The 18,332-nt window shown below is 37.8% G+C and overlaps 1 protein-coding gene across 4 annotated transcripts in view; it reads left to right on the top strand.

Moving 5' to 3' along the window:
* Positions 1–802: 802 nt before the first annotated feature.
* The window catches only part of LOC129743671 (polycomb protein Asx-like), a 58,081-nt gene continuing 40,551 nt past the window's right edge, over positions 803–18,332 (top strand). For all 4 annotated transcript variants that reach the window (XM_055735760.1, XM_055735759.1, XM_055735756.1 and 1 more), the window contains exon 1: positions 803–1,717. The gene's annotated coding sequence lies outside the window, so the exon portion shown is untranslated. The remainder of the gene's footprint in view (positions 1,718–18,332) is intronic.

Genomic DNA, 18,332 nt, shown 5'->3' with positions numbered 1-18,332 from the left:
TGTACATCAGTTCATCAGTGTTACAACGCAATCAAAATGTAATTGGAATTCATTTTCGTTCTAAAATATGTTTTTTTTTTAAATTTCTGCCATTCGCATATAAATTTTCGATACATTCGTTTTTGTGACGTCACAAAAAAATCCAATATGGCTCTCGACACTACCTTATTTAAATATTCCTTGATTTTTCTCATGTTTCTCATCTTTGACGTTTTGTTCATATTTTTGCCATGTTTGTTATTTTTTTTCAGATTTTGTTGTTTTCATCTATTAGTTTTCGTGTCTTATATACCATTTTTCTTATTTTAATCATTTATGTCACTTTTGCTATGCATATTTTTTGTCATTTAGGTAATTCTGGTTATTTTTGTGTTTAATTTTTATTTTTGTCACGTGGATTCTTTTGGTCTTTTTTCGTCGTTTTTGGATATCTTTGTCGTTTATTTTTTCATTCACTTTTCACAGTTTCGTCAGTCTATTCAGCATAAACACATCAGCTCTGATAATATTTTTCACAGCTCTACCAACGCATAAATTATCAGTAGAAGTGTAAGAATATGTTACCAACACAGAAAAAGTTTTGTTTTATTCTTTTAAAATTAGTTAAGCTTTTCAGCCACTATGCAAATTGTGTGAACGCACTCTCGAGAAATCCTCCCCCGCAAGAAATGCTGCCAACATTTCGGCGCGCGCCTTCACTGAAACTTCAAACTTGCGTTGGCAACCCCGGCTCCCGGACGGTTTGCTCAAATATATGAATGAACTCGGTCCATTCATCGCGCTTCTGCTGGCCAGCAAGCAAAAAGTTCATTCCATCGAATCCATCAGTCGCGTTCGGGAGTGCAAATGTCGGAACGAAAATTACCGTGAGCTGAAAATCGTACACCCAACTCGAGATTACGGTCGAAAGTAGTGCAAAAGTTGACCGGAAGTCACGGGTCGTTGAACTTCGATAAGGTATTTCCGGTGCAGGCGGGATCCGTGTGAGAAAATCGCATTTGTTTGACGGCATATCCCGTCATTTTTCTTGCCTTGTCGCCTTAACATTTTTTTTGTGTGAGTGAAAAATTGGGGCTTGCGAATGAATAAATTTGGGAACGAAGCAAGCCTCGGGTGAATTCTTCGACAGAAGCGCAAGAACAAAGAAAAGAGTGTGAGTGAGCGAGACGGCGCAATTTCAGTGTTCATTCGGGGATTGGAGTTCATGGGAGTGAATTTCGGATACGAAGGGGAAAAAGCAATTTTTACGAGGCGATTGAAGATTTTTTTTTCAAAAGTTTCTGGGTGTGTGTTATGTGAAGAGTATTCGATAGAATAATAATTTCCTTCGATTCCTTTTTGTGCTCGATCTTCGCAAAGCTCAGCTGCTAAACAAAAGTATAATTTGAAGAGCATCAAGAAGAAACAAAAATCAATTGAAAATCGGAAAATTGTTGCAACACAATGGGGTGTTTAACAAAAATGAATCCGCAGTTAAACTAGATTGTGTTATTGTTTTGTTTCGGGGGAACTTATATTGTGTTAGTGCATTAACACAAGGCAGTAATTTGAAGAAAGTGCTGAGTAGAATGGTGTAAAAATCGAAGATGAAAATGTTCAAGATTTGAATGCAGTGAAATAAAATGCTTTCGAGTCAATAAGTTTTAAGCTATGTTTTGTGTTGGCTGAAGCCTCCAGCATGGACAATAATGCACCGTATAAACATTTAATTTTGCTGGTAAGTAAGCGCCTTGCTTTTAGTATTTTTCAATTTGAGATGTACTTTTCTATGCAAACAGTAATTGTAATTGTAATAAATTTTCATTTAGTAAACATTCCTTCACGTTTAACCTCAAATCCAGAAATAAAATTTTGGAAATTTCAGATTCAGAATCGACATTTTCAATACCCCATTTTATCATTATACGGAACATACTCCCTCAAAACAATCTCTTGAATGGGTGTCGATGATGATGCTTAAAATGTAACACACACATCTCCAGAGCATTGGAGCTTCTACACACCTGTGTTGTTTTCTTTTGTTGGGGCAGAATTCATTCAGTAACAAAATGTAAACACACACAACTTCATATTAGATATTTGGGGGTGTGTGTGCATTGAGCAATGCATCAGTGTGAGTCGATTGTGGCGTTCTCCTTTAATTAACGAGGGGCTTCTCAATAGTACATGGATGTTTGGCTCCTCGTTTGCACCTGTTTTTATGATTACAAAAAGTTCCAAAATAATTAGAAAAAATTCTGATCATAGTGAGCTAAGTACATCGGTCGAATAGGCCGAATATTTCTTATTAATATTTTTAAACAATAAAAGACTTATCAGATTTTTCAAATGATGTTGGGTAATTTATGAAATACTTTCAAGCAGTGCTGATAAATATCGTTCATGGTCGTCTGACCTTAACATAGCAATCTATATCAATATCATCTCTTTGAAAATCCTGTCATAAGCGACGCGATCAGAGCATTCCATTTTTCTGTCGTCTTGTTGCTGACAGGAATCAATGTTGCATGACATTTGTATCATGCCAACACCGCTCGGTCGCGTTTATTTCTTTAAAAATAATCTCGTGATTAGTGCTATGTTTTCGAAAACGGATTTTCTGGAGGTATGTGCTCTTCATGCATCGACAGCAAGCAATAAAGATCAAGCTGTTTCCGGGACATCTCAAGAGGAAGCCTGGAATGGATAGAGTTCACCAGGCTAATTCCTGCAGGCACAACCAGATCAGGTAAAGAGTTTTCGTTTTTTTTGCCAATTAAAGTCTTAGATCAAAATCTAGTTTAACAGGAATTACCGGTGGAACTAAATGTTGACCTGCAAGCATCCAAGAATATACCTCGAAACTGCACGATATATTCTGACCTAGAAAAACCAGTTTTTTTATTTCATTCAAGAAGCTTCCAGTTGATTGGGATGATAGAAACCCCACTCTAGAGTGGGTTCAACTTCTTTACCGATTGCCATTAAGCCAGAGCTTCATCCACTTCCGTCGAAATACCGGGTCTCCAGAAATGGAAGTCTCCCCCCAGTGGGCCGCCACCGTTCATTCGGGAAGAGTTCCAACATGGATCGGCACTTGCCGATCATTTACCATTTGCCGTGGTTCGTGGTGAAGCATTGCGAATAATTTTGTAATAAATAAATGTTATTTATCCAATTTTCGTTTTTTTTTTCATGTAGTTCATTGACAAATAAAAAGACCCCCCCAACTTGAATCCCCTCATTACTTTTTTTAAATTTTGGTATCTTCTATTCAATAATTATTGTTAGTATTCGTAGATTAAGCCAAAATCATACTATCTAAAACAAAGATTTCAAGTCGCATTGAATACCCAAATTTCTATAATCCAATGAAAAAAAATGTTATGGAAGGTTTACTCGACAGGCAACATAAATAAATAACCATCATGTTGGCTTGGATGTCACTCATTTACAAATGTCGCGATATCCGACGATATGTAACAGTGATATGATACATAAGTAGCATGACAGGGATATTTACGAGTATATCGATATCGCGTGACATTGTAGGTTTGATGGTTACTGTTTGCCTGCTCTGCTTTCAAGTAATGTTAGAAAATAATACACTCGTCAAAAGCTTAAGGTTTTGGTCAAACATCTTAGGCGTATCTTTCACTGTAGATCGTGCTGGGAAATGCTGACAAGTATCCTTTATGCTTTGATTAAGGTTTAATCCACATTTTATAGATAAATTCAATAATAAATTCGAGATCGGAAAATTCTGACCAGGATGCCTCGATATTATCAGAAACTTCTCGATTTTTCCCCGTTTTATTCACGTTATTTGCTAAAATTGAGAAAAAAAAACTCAAATTACTCCGTGAAATGTTTTTTTTTTTTAATTTGGAAAACACCCTGAAGCGATGAAATCATCGGATGTCCTTTCAGGTATTGGTAACATTTTAGAAATAACCCGATAGTTCAATAGAACGCGCTGAGTTTGTCATATGAAATCGAACTCATTAAATTTTTGATAGACTACAGACCAGCGGTGTGTAGACTCGCTTCGGAAAGAATCATTCGGCTGATTTTTTCCGAGTTTAACTTGTTGTGTGCAGATTGATTTTATCTTCGTTCCAATCATGACGCGATTGCACACAAAACGAAGAGAACATTTCCGAATTGATGTTTTCCATGCCTCGCAGGAATAAAATCATACCAACGAAACAACAGAACGAAGCTTACCGTACACGAATGCTCACGAGCGATCGTTGCCCGACGGACCGAGTTAACATTCCTCGCACCCTTCTCTCACTCGTTTCCCGTTCCCTTGTATCTATCAATATAAGCCACGCCCCCATGCGTTGTCCGATTGATGTGTTCGGCTGCCGAACGAAAACGATTTTTTTTTAATTCGCAAAACTGTTCGTTTGCTTCGCTGATGTTTCCCCCCCGATTCAGCCTTGCCAGATCTACGGATTTCTCCGTAGTTCTACGGATTTTCAGCATTTCTACGGATCGATGCTCGAAATCTACGGATTTTTAGCATTTCATACGGATTTTCTACGGATTATCGAGAAAATTCAAGGGATTCTGCGGATAACTGAAAATTCTACCTGACGACCAAAAAAAAAAAAAAGGTCATCAAGCTTTATTTAGCCGCATTTTTCGATTTTCCTAAAATCTACGGACGTGAGCGGTTTTCAATCTGGCAACGCTGCCCCGATTGCTGTTTACTCCTGCCGAGTTTACCCGAAGCTTACTTCCTGATGCTTTCCGAGTTGAACTTTAGATAGCATCATTGCAGATTGAGTTTAACGAAATAAAATCGTTCTGCAAAGAAGGGCAAAGTGCGAGTATGTAGACTCGCGATTTTAACATCTCTGCTACAGACTTATGCTTGAAGCTGCTTAGATATGCTCAGGATATGCATTATATCCTTTTTCGATTTAATCGTCACTTTTACGTATGTGATAAGCTTACGATCTTCGGATTGGCATATGAATTGAAATACTTCTAGAATTATAATCAACTGATTGGTTCGCCGATACATTAATAATCCTTTTATCTGCCCGATTGTTAACATTAACAACTATTATAGTTCTAACTATCACATCTCATTTTGTTCAAAGAATTGAAAAGATGATCTAAAGTTAGTGATCAAGAACAAAATCTTGGTGCAAGTGAGGTGGAAGGATTGGATAGATCTTGAAGGCCTGTTCTGATCACCGGAAATAACTGGCTTGACTTTGCTGTACTTCACTTAAATCCCGTACCCTGGGTTCCAATGGGTCACGGCGGCGGTGTGCATGCTTGTGATAATGATGGTTTACTATCATTGTCCTGACAGTGTCGTTGCACACATCTTATCAAGCATGGATCATAATATGATTCAAATTGTTGACGATTCCAATAAAGCTATTTAAGCTTACAGTTCATCGTTTGATGAGTTTAAGAGATACCTTTTATAGATTCTGTTTTTATGATGTCCTTGTTGAGTTATCGAATAACCGTGTAGTCGCGTAGAATCAATCACTTGAATACATCTTTTACTTAGCAAATCTATGATTATTTTTAAATCAAACTAGCAACAAACCAAATTTTTGGAAACGAGTAAGGTTAGGTGACAGGTAGGGAAAATTCAACTACGGTAAGATAGTGAACCCTTTTGACAACGATATCGAGGCGTTAGCATATGATATCATATTATTTGATACCATACTGCTATTGCTCGGTTGAATTGAAGGTTGGGTTAACTCGAAGTTCATATGGGGCCCACCAACCGTCCTAGTCCGTCGAACACTATCTTAACGCTTCCCTAAACTGGTGCTTCAGAACCCTCTGGCTCTGTTGCCGCTATCCTTTTCTAAGCTATTTTACTCTCATTTAAAATGTTCCTCTTCTGTCCCCCGTTCTGTTTTTCCTTTCCGGGTCAGTCATGCGCTCATAAACCCATAAACAAAAAAAAAAAACATTGCACTTCACTTAAATCATACTTATTTGTGCTTTAAGTGAAGCATAACAAAATAACAAAATTATTGCAATTAAATAGATTATTTTTAATTATTTCTTTTCGACAGCACAAGGCAACATAATTCACGATTTTCACTTGAAGAGTGGTTAAGAGCTGATTTTGACTGATTTGAGGGCAACATATCCTAATATGCAGTTTCGTTTTTTTCTGTCAGCTCTAATTTTTAAGATTCAAGGGTTCATTTTTTAAATTTTTTAACAATATTTCAAAACATTTTTTTTACTCAAATCGAAGGTTTCGAATCAATAATCAACTTTTTTGAAGACCGCTAGTAGTTTAAACTTCTGAGTAAACTGAGACGTCCTTCAAGTTTATTTGTCACAGTCTGGTGAAATATGAGAATTTAAGGATATTTTAAAATATTTTTTTAAATAAAAAATAATCAATTTTTTTTTCCAAAACATAAGTCAATAAAAAATCGCAGTCTAACAAAGTTGTTAATGAAATTTGAATCTTTGATACCGAAAGATCATAAATATTCTTAAATTATGTCAGAAATAGTTACATTTATTCTATTGTATTTAAAAAACATGAGAAAATTTTTTTCAAGCATTGGTTCTTTGAAACTTGAATAGCTAGGCAGGGTGAATAAATATCAAAGATTTTTTCAAAAAAAAAAAAAAAATAAATAAAAAAATCGGATTTTTTTTATTTAAATCGGATTTCTTTATTTAAATCAGATTCTTTTGATAAAAGTAGAATTTTTTCTATAAATTGCATTTCAGGGAAACATTTTTGCAGCTGAATGTTCTTCCATCATGTGATAAAGCTGAGTTGTTTAACCCTTGTAATGCATGTTTTCCACTGTTCCCGTCTAATTTTATAGTTGGAATACAATTTTTGAAAGTTTTTAAAATTAAAAGAATAATTCCAGTAACAAAGGAGCAATTCTAGAGTTTGTTTTGATTAGGTCGTATAAACCAATATAAACAAAATTGAGTTATTTGCTGCAAACGATTGACAAACATGTCTTTTATCTTTGGTAGAAAATTGGTTTCATTTCATTATTAAATAACTTTTACACAATGATTTGAATTGAAGACGAATAATGACTTTCTCAAATTTATGAGACCACAATGAGGCCCTCAGAGCCAAAGGGGTATAGGTGACAAAAGGGTCGATTTTAAATTAATGATCCGATTCATCATATTTCAAACTATATTTGATAATTTTTTTCAGATTTTTTAAAACTTATTTACAAACTTTTACGTTCCAAAGAAAAATAAAAAAAATCGAAAAATAAATGGGAAATTTCCAAACACAACAACTTAAAAGCCTGTTTTCTCGAATTAAGCTTCCATGCATTTATACCCTTTTGGCTCCAAGGGCCTTATATATGGAGTCATATGCAGTAGAGAATTTAGAAATCTTATCTTTAAAACTTTTAAGACTGCTACAAAAAATTATATTGTTCCCTTTTAAAATTCTTTCAAAATTTGCGATTTCACTTATAAATCAAAATTTTATCTTGAACATAAAATTCATGTTTTTTTTAAAAATAATATAGATAGTTTAATACGAGTTTTAATAAATTTAAACTGCAAATTAAAAATTGCCATTTGGCAAAAATGAATGTTTCCAATTTTAATTGATTTGCGAAATTTCTGATTTTTTTATAACAAATTTATGTATAATAATTTTCCTTTTTTCTTTTTTTGTTTAAATATTTGTTTCGAAATTGAAATCCCTTAATTTGAAATAAAACAAAATCAGGGTGAATCTTAATTGCAAATAGTTTTCTATATCTCAAACTTAGATATGCTGTTTAATAATCCCCAAAACTGTTAAATCAAGACTGTGAAACTTGTTGTCTATTTTTTTTAACTTTTGAAGTCAGAATTCAAAATTGAGATCGTGATTTCCAAGTTCTGCAATTAAAATTTAGAATCGATGCAAAAACAATGTTTGAAAAATTGTTTCTAATTAGGTATTAATTCCAACAAGTTGCAAAAATTGATCTACTTAGCACGAGTTTAAATTTGTCCTACGGGGCTTGCGATTCTATGGAAATTCGAAAAATTCCTTTGCGAATCTTTTAATTGACCTATGAGAAGTGCATTTTAACAAATAACCACATATTAACGACCTTTCTAAGTGTCTCAAAATGTCTGATCAAGTAGATCGTGGACTGTACTTTTGCAGGCAAAAAACAGTAGATTTCGAAAACTATCGCTTATCGATACTGTTTACAGTGTTTAATAATTTTTTTTAGCACTGCACTGCCGTTCCAAGCAAGATTGTCTCATGGAGAAAAACGAACAAACGAGAAAAACGCGAATGAAATTTCAGCTATATTTCCAGTTTTTCTCTCAAATTATAAAATTCACCGACAGTTTTTTCATAGTGAACAGTTCAAGTTAATCATTTTACAATGTTTTCTGCTAAAAAAATACATTTCCTACAAAAAACTGCTAATTTGAGTCAAAAATGCTCAGCTTTTGCTTAGAATCAGAACGCATACAGATGCTAGTTCTACGAAAAACTGTCACACGGCTACAATTTTGCTATCATTTTAAAAGCGCGTATAGTTTCTTTTTTCCCAAAAACTCAAGTTAAACTGTAATTTGAGGAATACATTTCTCTTTTTTCATAAAAAATGTATAGTTGAGTATGGATCCTGTAAGTAGTGCCTACCAAAAGTGTTTTGTGAAAATTTCTCTGAATAAAAAACACTCAAGGCTTCTCGCTCCTCCTCCGCCCTCTATTTTAGTGCTCTTTTCAGTGAATAACATTATATTCAACAGTTTTAACTAATTTAAGAGTCTTTTTTGATAAAATTTGCATTTTTTCATGGAATTTTTTCTAGTGTGACATTCTTGCGTAGAAACATCAACATAGAGACAACGACCTTGATGAAAATTTCGTATAAGTTCAGAACAAAGTATACATGTTTGTGTTTTTATTAGAAAGCTAACACTAAAAGAGAGTGTTTCCAGCAAAAATGTGAAAATGACCCAAATGTCACATGGGACAGTCTTGCTTGGAACGGCAGGAATCGCATAAAAAAAAAACAATTATCAGTAGTGGTGAGGTGCCAAAGCTATAATAGCACCTAATTTTGATACCTCGGCACCGCACCGGATGATTTCAAACGAGGTGCTATCTATCTCCTGAGTGTTAAAAAAGCGAATCAGGAACTAAATTCGAATACCGACCAGGTCCTGGATTGACAGGTGCTAAAGTGTCTAGCGTAAATTTACAAAATAAAATACCAACAAACAACAACAAAACCTATCCGTGCGACACCAGTGGCAAAAATGGAAATGGGTTAAGCACATACAGGTGTTCAAATGAGTTGCTAAATTTAAAATAAGACCAGCAATGTATTACGGGTTAACACCTGGGATAGCACCTGCCGCTACCGATGCTACCGAATCATCAAAAAATGTAATTTGTTTTTTTTTCAATTATTGGCTTTTTCAGTATAAACAATTTGAATTTTCAAGAAGATATTTTTCTTATATCGAATCATAATTTACCAGTAAATATGGGGTAATAATGAACACTGTTAAGATTCTTCTTGTTTCGTGATAATGTTTAGTGTTGGCAATATTTTTAGTGGAATCTAAAATACTGCGTCCAGATAGGATTAGCGTTTTTTTTAATTTACCCTTAATCAGTCATGGGGAATTTTTGTATTCACAAAGGAACAGGGAATCTTATTTTGCAATCATATATTCACAGATTTTAGACACTGATAAAGATATGTAATGTATAACAGTTTATTTTCAAAATCTTGATGATTATTGGTATTTTAAACCTTAAACATATAAGTTTAGATAACGACGAGGGAGTTACATGATTGAACGCCCTCAGAACAATTTCGAATATTCTCAGAGACGTGGATTTTGTGAACTGTAGTAACACACAGGGTATCTGTAACTTATGAACTGTAACTGATAGAATGTCCCATGACAAACGTTTGATTGAAAAGTCCTGTTAACACACCATTTCTAATTTTTTTGTTAACATGGTTTAAAACCCATAACGATTTTGTGTAGGATGTTTTTTTAACCAATTTTGAAAATGTGATAAAAATCCTTAAATAGAATCGAGTTCGACTAAGTGTTCAATGATTTGAGTGTTATGAAACAACCAATCCAATGGAATATGTTGAAAATTTTGCTATATTCTGACGAAAATTGATAATACATGTCTGGAAAACCTTTAATTTTTGAACGAGAAAACCAGGAAAAAAAACGGGAATTTCAAAATCAAAAAGTTTTGGCCACCCTGAAAAGTTGGTTGGAGTTTGTTTTCTGGTAACATGTTCTGGACAATTACTTCATTACCCAATATTCCAGACGGTTTTGCGTGACTGTGTTCATCTTTGCGTTCTTTCCCTCGATGTTTAATTAGGAGGTCCCTATCGCCAGCTTCTGGGTCCCTTGGTGGAGCTGTTTCTATGTCTTTCAGTGATGGTATTATTCTACTCCATATGAGCCTGTTTTATTAAAGTTTTGAAGGAGGTTTGCCCGTGGTCGAATGAGCAGTTGAACATCATGAGGTACTCAAGAAGATCGTCCTTCCAGTCGCGTTTAAGTGTCTGGCTTATCTTCAGACGTTTTAGAAAAGAGCTATTTTGTCGTTCTACTACCCCGTTTGCCTGCGGCAAATACGGAGATCTTTCATATAATGTGTAAAATCTGAGTAAATGAATTATGAAAAAAGGAGGAGGAGTGGAAGGAGGGGGTTATATGCCCCATCACAAGAAGGGTAACAAAATGGATTGTGAGAACTACCGAGCGATCACTGTCCTCGATGCCGCCTACAAAGTGTTGTCCCGAATCCTACTTCGCCGCCTAACGCCACAAGCAAACAGGCTTCATGGAGGAACGGTCTACGACGGACCAGATCTTCACACTACGGCAAATCCTCCAAAAATGCCGTGAACACCAAGTCCTTACGAACCATCTATTCATCGACTTCAAAGCCGCGATCGACCGTGATGAGCTAAGAAAATCATGAACGAGAACAGCGTGTCTGGGAAGCTGACCAGACTGATCAAGGTGACGATGGATGGAACGCGGTGCTGTGTGCGGATTTTGGGTGAATTGAAGAGTTCATTTGAATCACGCTGGAGGCTTCAGGAAGGCAGTGGTCAATCCTGCATGATGTTCAACGTTACGCTAGAAAGTGTTATTTGACGAGCGATGGGCGAAATGCGGGGCACGATTTTCAACAGATCCTGTCAAATTATCTGCTTTGCCGATGACATTGATATTGTCGGCAGACCTTTTTCGGCGGTGGAGGAGATCTACCGCAAACTGAAACGCGAAGCAGGAAGGATTGGATAAATGATGAATGCGCCCAATCCGAAGTATATGTTGGCCTGCGGATCCGAGACCCGAACGAACCTGCTTGTCCAGTAATAACAAGGTCATGCTCGACAACGACGAGCTTGAGATAGTCAAAGATTTTGTGTATCTCGGCTCACTGGTGACCGCAGACAATGACACCAACCGACCGTGAGATCCGGCGGCGAATGATCAGCGGAAGTTGTGACTATTTTTTTTTTTTTTTTTTTTATTGTCTTAAAATTAATGGCTGTTTGCTTTACGCCTTGCTAGCCAAGCTTTCATACTAAGATTAAGTTACATGTCAATATGAGAATCTAGGAAAAATTGTGCTATTAATTTCAATACAGAAATGTGTTTTTGCTTCAAGATCGATGTAATATCTGCTACCTGTCGTCGTTCCGTCAGTTCCGCCATGAGGCTTCTTCTCTCGTTCTCATACGTTGAGCATTCAAACAGCAAATGTTGAGGGTCTGCTGAAGTTGATCCGCAACTGCAGCGAGCATCTTGAATAATTCTGTTTCTGGCCAGGTGCGCCGGCAAACGAGAGTGGTTACTTATCAGCTTATTAATTATTGTTAGTTCTCTTCGACGTAAGATTTCTCCCATCCACCATGGTCTTATTTGTACTTTCGGCAGGATACCGTAACAATATCTCCCTTTCAATCCACTATTCCAACTTTGTTGCCATACTCCTAGCTGTCGAACCTCCGAGGGAAATGAAATATCATAGTGACTGAAGGTATAAGATGAGGGGTTGCCGTCTTCAGTGGCTTCCTTAGCCAGTTGATCCGCATATTCATTTATCGCGATTCCTTGATGAGCTGGTACCCACAACAGAGTTATTTCATAACCTGATCGTTCCATTTGTATAATCTGTTCTCGGATCATGAACCATACTTCTGGCAAATAAGCTCTGCTTCTCTTATTGGCCAGATATTGTAGAGCACTCATACTGTCGGATAGTAGCACATATTTTCCACGTGGCAGATTGTTGATACACGATATACCGTCTCTTATTGCTAGTATCTCTGCATTGAAAACCGTACAATAATCAGGTAGCTTTATTTTAACCGAAATCTGCTGGTCAAAGGTGGCAACAGCATACCCGGTACCGTGTTCCGTTTTGGATCCATCTGTTGCTAAAGTTTTGTAGTCTGGGTATTTATTTATCAAGTATTTTTCAACTAATGCATATACTGACTTGGGGTGATGTTGGATTTAGGATCAAATCTTTTACGTTGCAATCTACTTGGATGTCATATTTACGCATAGAATCGGGAAACATATAGATACCAGCGTGATCTAACAATTTTGCGGTTGGGCACAGGTCATGGACACGAAGTATAGCTCTTTGAATGTAAGTTTGAGAATTCCGGGTTTCAATTAGATCAGCTGCATACTCCTCAAACCACGATCTGATTGGAAGCTTTCTAGACACGTATTGTTCAGCAGTAATTCTTCTTCGGAACTTTAGCGGCATAATTCCTGCTATCACTTCCAGAAATCCCGTGTGGCAAGTTCTGGTGGACCTAAGAAATATCCGTAAGCATCTCCACTGTATCCGATCAAGAGGCAGTAAAACATTTTCTTTAGCCTCGCTATAGAATAAAGAGCCATATTCTAAACAAGCTCTAACACACGACCGATAAATAGTCAGCATGGCAACTGGATCAGCGCCCCACTTTTGTCCTGCAATGCTCCTAAGGAAATTTATGTACGGCGAAGTTTTGCGTACGAGGTGTCTGACGTGGGCGGCCCAAGATAATCGCGGAGTTAGGAAAACGCCGAGCAGTTTTATAACGTTTTCATATTTGATTTCAGTTTGTTGGATAGCTAAGTTCCGCACATTACGAGGTTTCCTTCGACAGCATATCATGGCACTGCATTTGGAAGGCGACAAATTTAGTCCTAAGTCATGTAGGCCATCACGAATGACATCCAACCCAGATTGCAGTTTCTCAACCGCGCTTGCTGGAGAACTATCGCGGTAATACAGCGTGACGTCGTCCGCAAAACAAACTACAGGAACTATTTGCTTAACTTTATTCAGCAGTCCGACTAGGTAAATGTTGAAACATATGGGAGAGAGAGGAGAACCTTGGGGCAATCCTTGCCAAGTCGTTCTGCGTAAGTTTCTTTGTTGGTCCACCGATGTTATTAGTATACGTTCACACATTAAGTGATAAACTGTTCGTATGAACCAACTGTTAATACCTAGTTTTATCATTTCCTCAACCAAGCAGGATATGTTAACCTTGTCATATGCACTCTGTATGTCAAGGCAAGATATGAAGGTATACTCGTTATGGGATATTGCTATCCTTGCTTGTTCGACAATCGCATGGATGGCATCCATAGTACTGCAGCCTTTTCTAAAACCGCATATTTCTTTATGGAACAGCCTACAAGATTCCATATACCACTCCAGTTTCTCTTTTATGATGATTTCGAAAAGCTTTCTTAGGCAACATGCTAGTGCAATTGGTCGGTAAGATTTTGCATCATTCGGATCCTTTTCTGGTTTGAGTATCGGAATAATGTTGAAAACTTTCCAAGCCGGAGGAATCGCGCCCTCGTTTATCACACGATTATATATTTCTGCAAGACAGCGTTTAGCAGAAAAAGGTAGTTGTTTGATAATCTCGTATGAAATTTGGTCGACTCCTGGGGAGGAATTATGACATCCTAGGAGAGATACCTGAATGTCCGCTGTAGTGATCACTTCTGCAATGCCATATTGCAGCTCTTGAAGTGGTAGTTCTGGAGTAGATGGAGGAGCTAGATTCTCAAGAACCTTATAAAGAAGGTCCTCATTTCGTAATAGAGAGGCTTTTCTGTAATTGCCTTTAAATGTCTTCGCCATTTTCCACATTTTACTCAGCGCAGTTTGACTATTCCAGGATTCGCAAAGCTTTCGCCACGACTCCTGCTTCTTTGTTTTGAGCATAGTTTTAAATTTATTTTCGGCAGCTAGATAAGCGTTATGGGTGTCTCGATGGTATGCGCTGCGTCTCCATGCTCTAAATTTACTCCTCATATCGTTTACCGCTAGTGTAAGTTCGGAGTCCCAGAAAGGTTGACTAGGCCGATTCCGATGGATCGATTGTCTATCATTAGATGAAGAAACCAGACTTTCGTTGATAGATGACACAAACTCGTCGTATGGCATGTTTCGGTTGGCTTCAACACGTTCAGTCATTTTGTCACTAAACATAGTCCAGTTTATCTTGCTGAGGTTGGGCTTTGCAGGGTATGTGCATTCTCCTCTGATGTCCAAATCGAATACGATAGGCGCATGATCGCTGGTGTATAAGGCATCCAGTGTATCCCAACTCGAGTTGAGACTAATGTCAGCAGATACAATAGTAACATCTACTGCACTATTCTGCCGGTTTGCTTCAAATCTGGTGAACTTCCCGTTATTGATAACGACCAGATTAGCTTCGTTGATTGCTGCTTCCAAATGTCGGCCTCGTGTATTCGTATCCTGGGATCCCCACATCATATGTTTAGCGTTGAAATCGCCTGCGATTACGCATGGTTGAGGTACTCCTGAGAGAAAGGTTTCCAATTCATCCGGCGTTATTCGGTCTTGAGGACGAATATACACCGAGCAAACAGTGAGTGTACTCCTTCCAAATTTCACCTGGCAAGCCACGGCTTGTATTGAAGTCGGTCGTTGTAGCTGGATGTTTGTTGATTGGAGTCCCTTGTTGCAGATGATGGCTACACCCATAGAATTACTGCGACAGTCGAGCCGATACACGTCCATATTGAGAATCCCAAAGCGCATATGTTGGTCCAGGTGGGTCTCGGAAAGAAGGGCAATAGTTATTTGGTTTGAAGTGATGATATTTTGAATAATAGGAACTTTTCTTACCGCGCCCCTACAGTTCCACTGTAGGAACCGCAGGGGAATATACGATGGAGAGCCTGATGTTTATCATAAGCGCAGAGAACGTATGAACTCCTGTATCCCGTCTGAAATGGCTCGGCTTGCAGTTTGTTTGTACGTCTCGATAATTTCGGTTAACACCTCTTCATCCGCATCGAAATACTTTTCCCGTATTTTTTTGGATAGTCTCGTCAACTACTTGAGACTGTAGTGATTCATTGATGACGTCTTCAAGTTTGTTGTCTACACATAATTGCAATTGTGGAGGATCCACGCAAACTGAAATAGAGCTTCCACTGACCGAGCTAACTCGGGGCCTTTTTGGGCACGACTCACTGATAGGTGAGTCGTGAGAGAGTGGAGGAAATGATTCGTTGTTGAAAACAACCGGGAAAGATGTTGACTCATTCGAAGTCGATGGATTAGCTAGGGCTTCAAACCAATTGGTTTTACCTTGTGAAAAGGTGGACTGCTTCACTCGCATTTCATCTCGTTTTTTTAGTGAACATGGGACATTTGTTTCGTTCGTCGGCGGAGTGTTCCCCAGAACAGTTGACACATTTAGGATCATTCGTGGGACATTCGTGATCATCAGCAATGGGAGTTTGTATGCAGCGATTGCAGCGTTTCGCACTACGACAATTGTTCTCGTGGTGAGCGAAGCGCCAACACTTACGACATTGCCTAACGGGGTATAGGTACGGTTTGATGGGATACAATACTTTACCAAACTCGACATGAGTAGGTAAGTGAGTGCCCGAAAAAGTGAACACTACTGTCCACAATAGAGTAGTCGTTTCTCCCACTTTTCTCGTGATCCGCCTGGATTCAATAATTGAAGTATTATTGTCTTGGTTAGCTCTTGCCTTATCAAATGGATTCGCATGCTCGAGCTCCGAGTCGGAGACTTCAGGGTCGATGTATGCGACTCCCAAACACTCGCAAAACCTTTGGGGAATGTACAGCTTAGTATTGGGATACTCTTTAGAAACTAACGCATTGGCATCGAGGCGATTTTCCATGAGGATTTTGGTCTTCCTTCTTGACATGGCGACTGCTTTGATATAACCTTCTCCAAAATCTTTATGGATCAGCGCGGATAGTTTGGCGGTAGATAAGCTTCCTTCTGGAGCTTCAGCGATTACCACAAAGGGCCCGGTAAAATTGGCGGCATATTTACGGATGCGCTTATGTGGTTCTCTTGAACCAGATAGACTCATGATTTCGCACAAAACTGTAAAGTTTTCGCACAGACCGATTATTAGATAGCTGTTAACTCAACGAAAGCTGAGAGCGAACTGGTTGTGACTATTATGGACTCCACAAGCAACTGCGGTCAAGAAGACTTAGCCCCCGCATAAAGTGTAACCTGTACATAACGCTCATAAGAACCGGTTGTCCTCTACGTGGATATTGATCGAGGAGGACCTGCGCACGCTCGGAGTATTCGAGCGACGAGTGTTAAGAACCATCTTTGGCGGCGTGCAGCAGAATGGAGTGTGGAGGCGAAGGATGAACCACGAGCTCGCGCGACTCCACGGCGAACCCAGTATCCAGAAGGTGGCGTAGGCTGGACGGATACGCTGGGTAGGACATGTTGCAAGAATGCCGGACGACTGTCCTGCAAAATAGGTGTTCGCTACGAATCCGGTAGGAACGAGGCGAGCATGGGCGAAATGAGCGAGGGGGTTAGACCAAGTGGAGCGTGATCTTGCGAATGTTGTATGTCCGAGAAATTGTAAAACGGTTGCCATCACGCAGCGAAAAGGTTTTTTATTTCAAAGGAAAGTGCCGCAAAAACAAAGGATTTTTTCCTTTGGTTTTGGGACAAATAAAAATTCTTTTGGTTCAAAAGCATTTTCTTTTGTTTCAAAGAATTTTTCTTTTGAAAAATCTTTGAATCAAAATCTTAATACTTTGAAACAAAAAACAGTTTCATTTGATACAAAGTTGTTTTCGTTAGCCACAATGTAATTTGGATTTAGATTTAAAAAGATTGGTTCATTGAACCATTTTCCATTTATTCCAATTGGAGGACATATTTCCTGTTGTTTTGAAATTCCTATTAGGAATTTCAAAAAATAAAAAGAAAGAAATTTATATGTTAAATTAATTTTTATTTACAACAGATGAAACACTTGGCCACTAACTAGTTCACTAAAATCGATCTGGTCCAAATTTTAGTCGACCTGACCGCTGGATTTGGAGCGGTGTCATCGTGCGCAGCTTTCATCTCGGTTGAGGCATCTAGGGAAACCATCCTTCGGCTCTGGTTCTGTAAAAACGCAATCACTTATAGAAAATCTTCGATATTCACTCTTTTATTAACATACTTACCATACTTCATCCTGAATCCTTCTAATATAACTAACTCTGACCTACATTTTCACACGACCGGCCAAACTTGATTCGATTTTCCGGTTTTTTATTCTTCTTGCAAGGCAAATCAAAATATTTTTTGTATCAAAGGCTGAAGTTTTTATTCAAAGGAATCATTTCTTCAAGTTAAAAACATTTTCCTTTGGTTCAAAAAAAGCGAGAAACAGTGTAGTAAGGAAGGTGTGAAAATTTATAAATTTGATATTTTTTTTACACAAAGTTTGCAATGCGGTATCGAATTTTGAATACGGCGAATGCGCCAACTGTAAACAAATCCAGATAATCACATAAATGCGTTAAACTCTTTATTTTACATCCGAAAATATGATCTCCTTTTAATTTTTCTTATTTTAGTGAAGTTAAATTTAATTTTTTAAATAAGGCGAATAGCTTTTTTTTATGAGTGTGTAATCCCACAGTTCATTCGCCCATTTCCCCTCAAAATTTCGTCGCGAACAAAAGGGCCAATAGTTATTTCGAGATGGAAAAAGGGCATTGAAGTTTTTGAAATTTGTTTTCCCAGGACGAGGAGAAGCACAAATCAGCATTTATAAGATCGTTGAATGTGCTAATGTGTTAATGTGATCATTTGGACCCGCTTTCAAGCCGAAATTTGCTTGAATATTGCTTCTTTAATGAGTGATCCAAAGGGCGAACAGTCATTCTGCAATTCAAAAGGGCGCTCCAATTTGGCGAATGAACAAAATGACAGCACCAGTCTGTGGTAAAAAGGCCCACAGTTATATTTTTTAATTTTTTGAAG

This window comes from Uranotaenia lowii, chromosome 2 (assembly GCF_029784155.1).
Source record: "Uranotaenia lowii strain MFRU-FL chromosome 2, ASM2978415v1, whole genome shotgun sequence".
Lineage (NCBI taxonomy): Eukaryota > Metazoa > Arthropoda > Insecta > Diptera > Culicidae > Uranotaenia > Uranotaenia lowii.
Note: the sequence above shows the minus strand (reverse complement) of the source record. Positions and strands in the feature narration are given on the sequence as shown.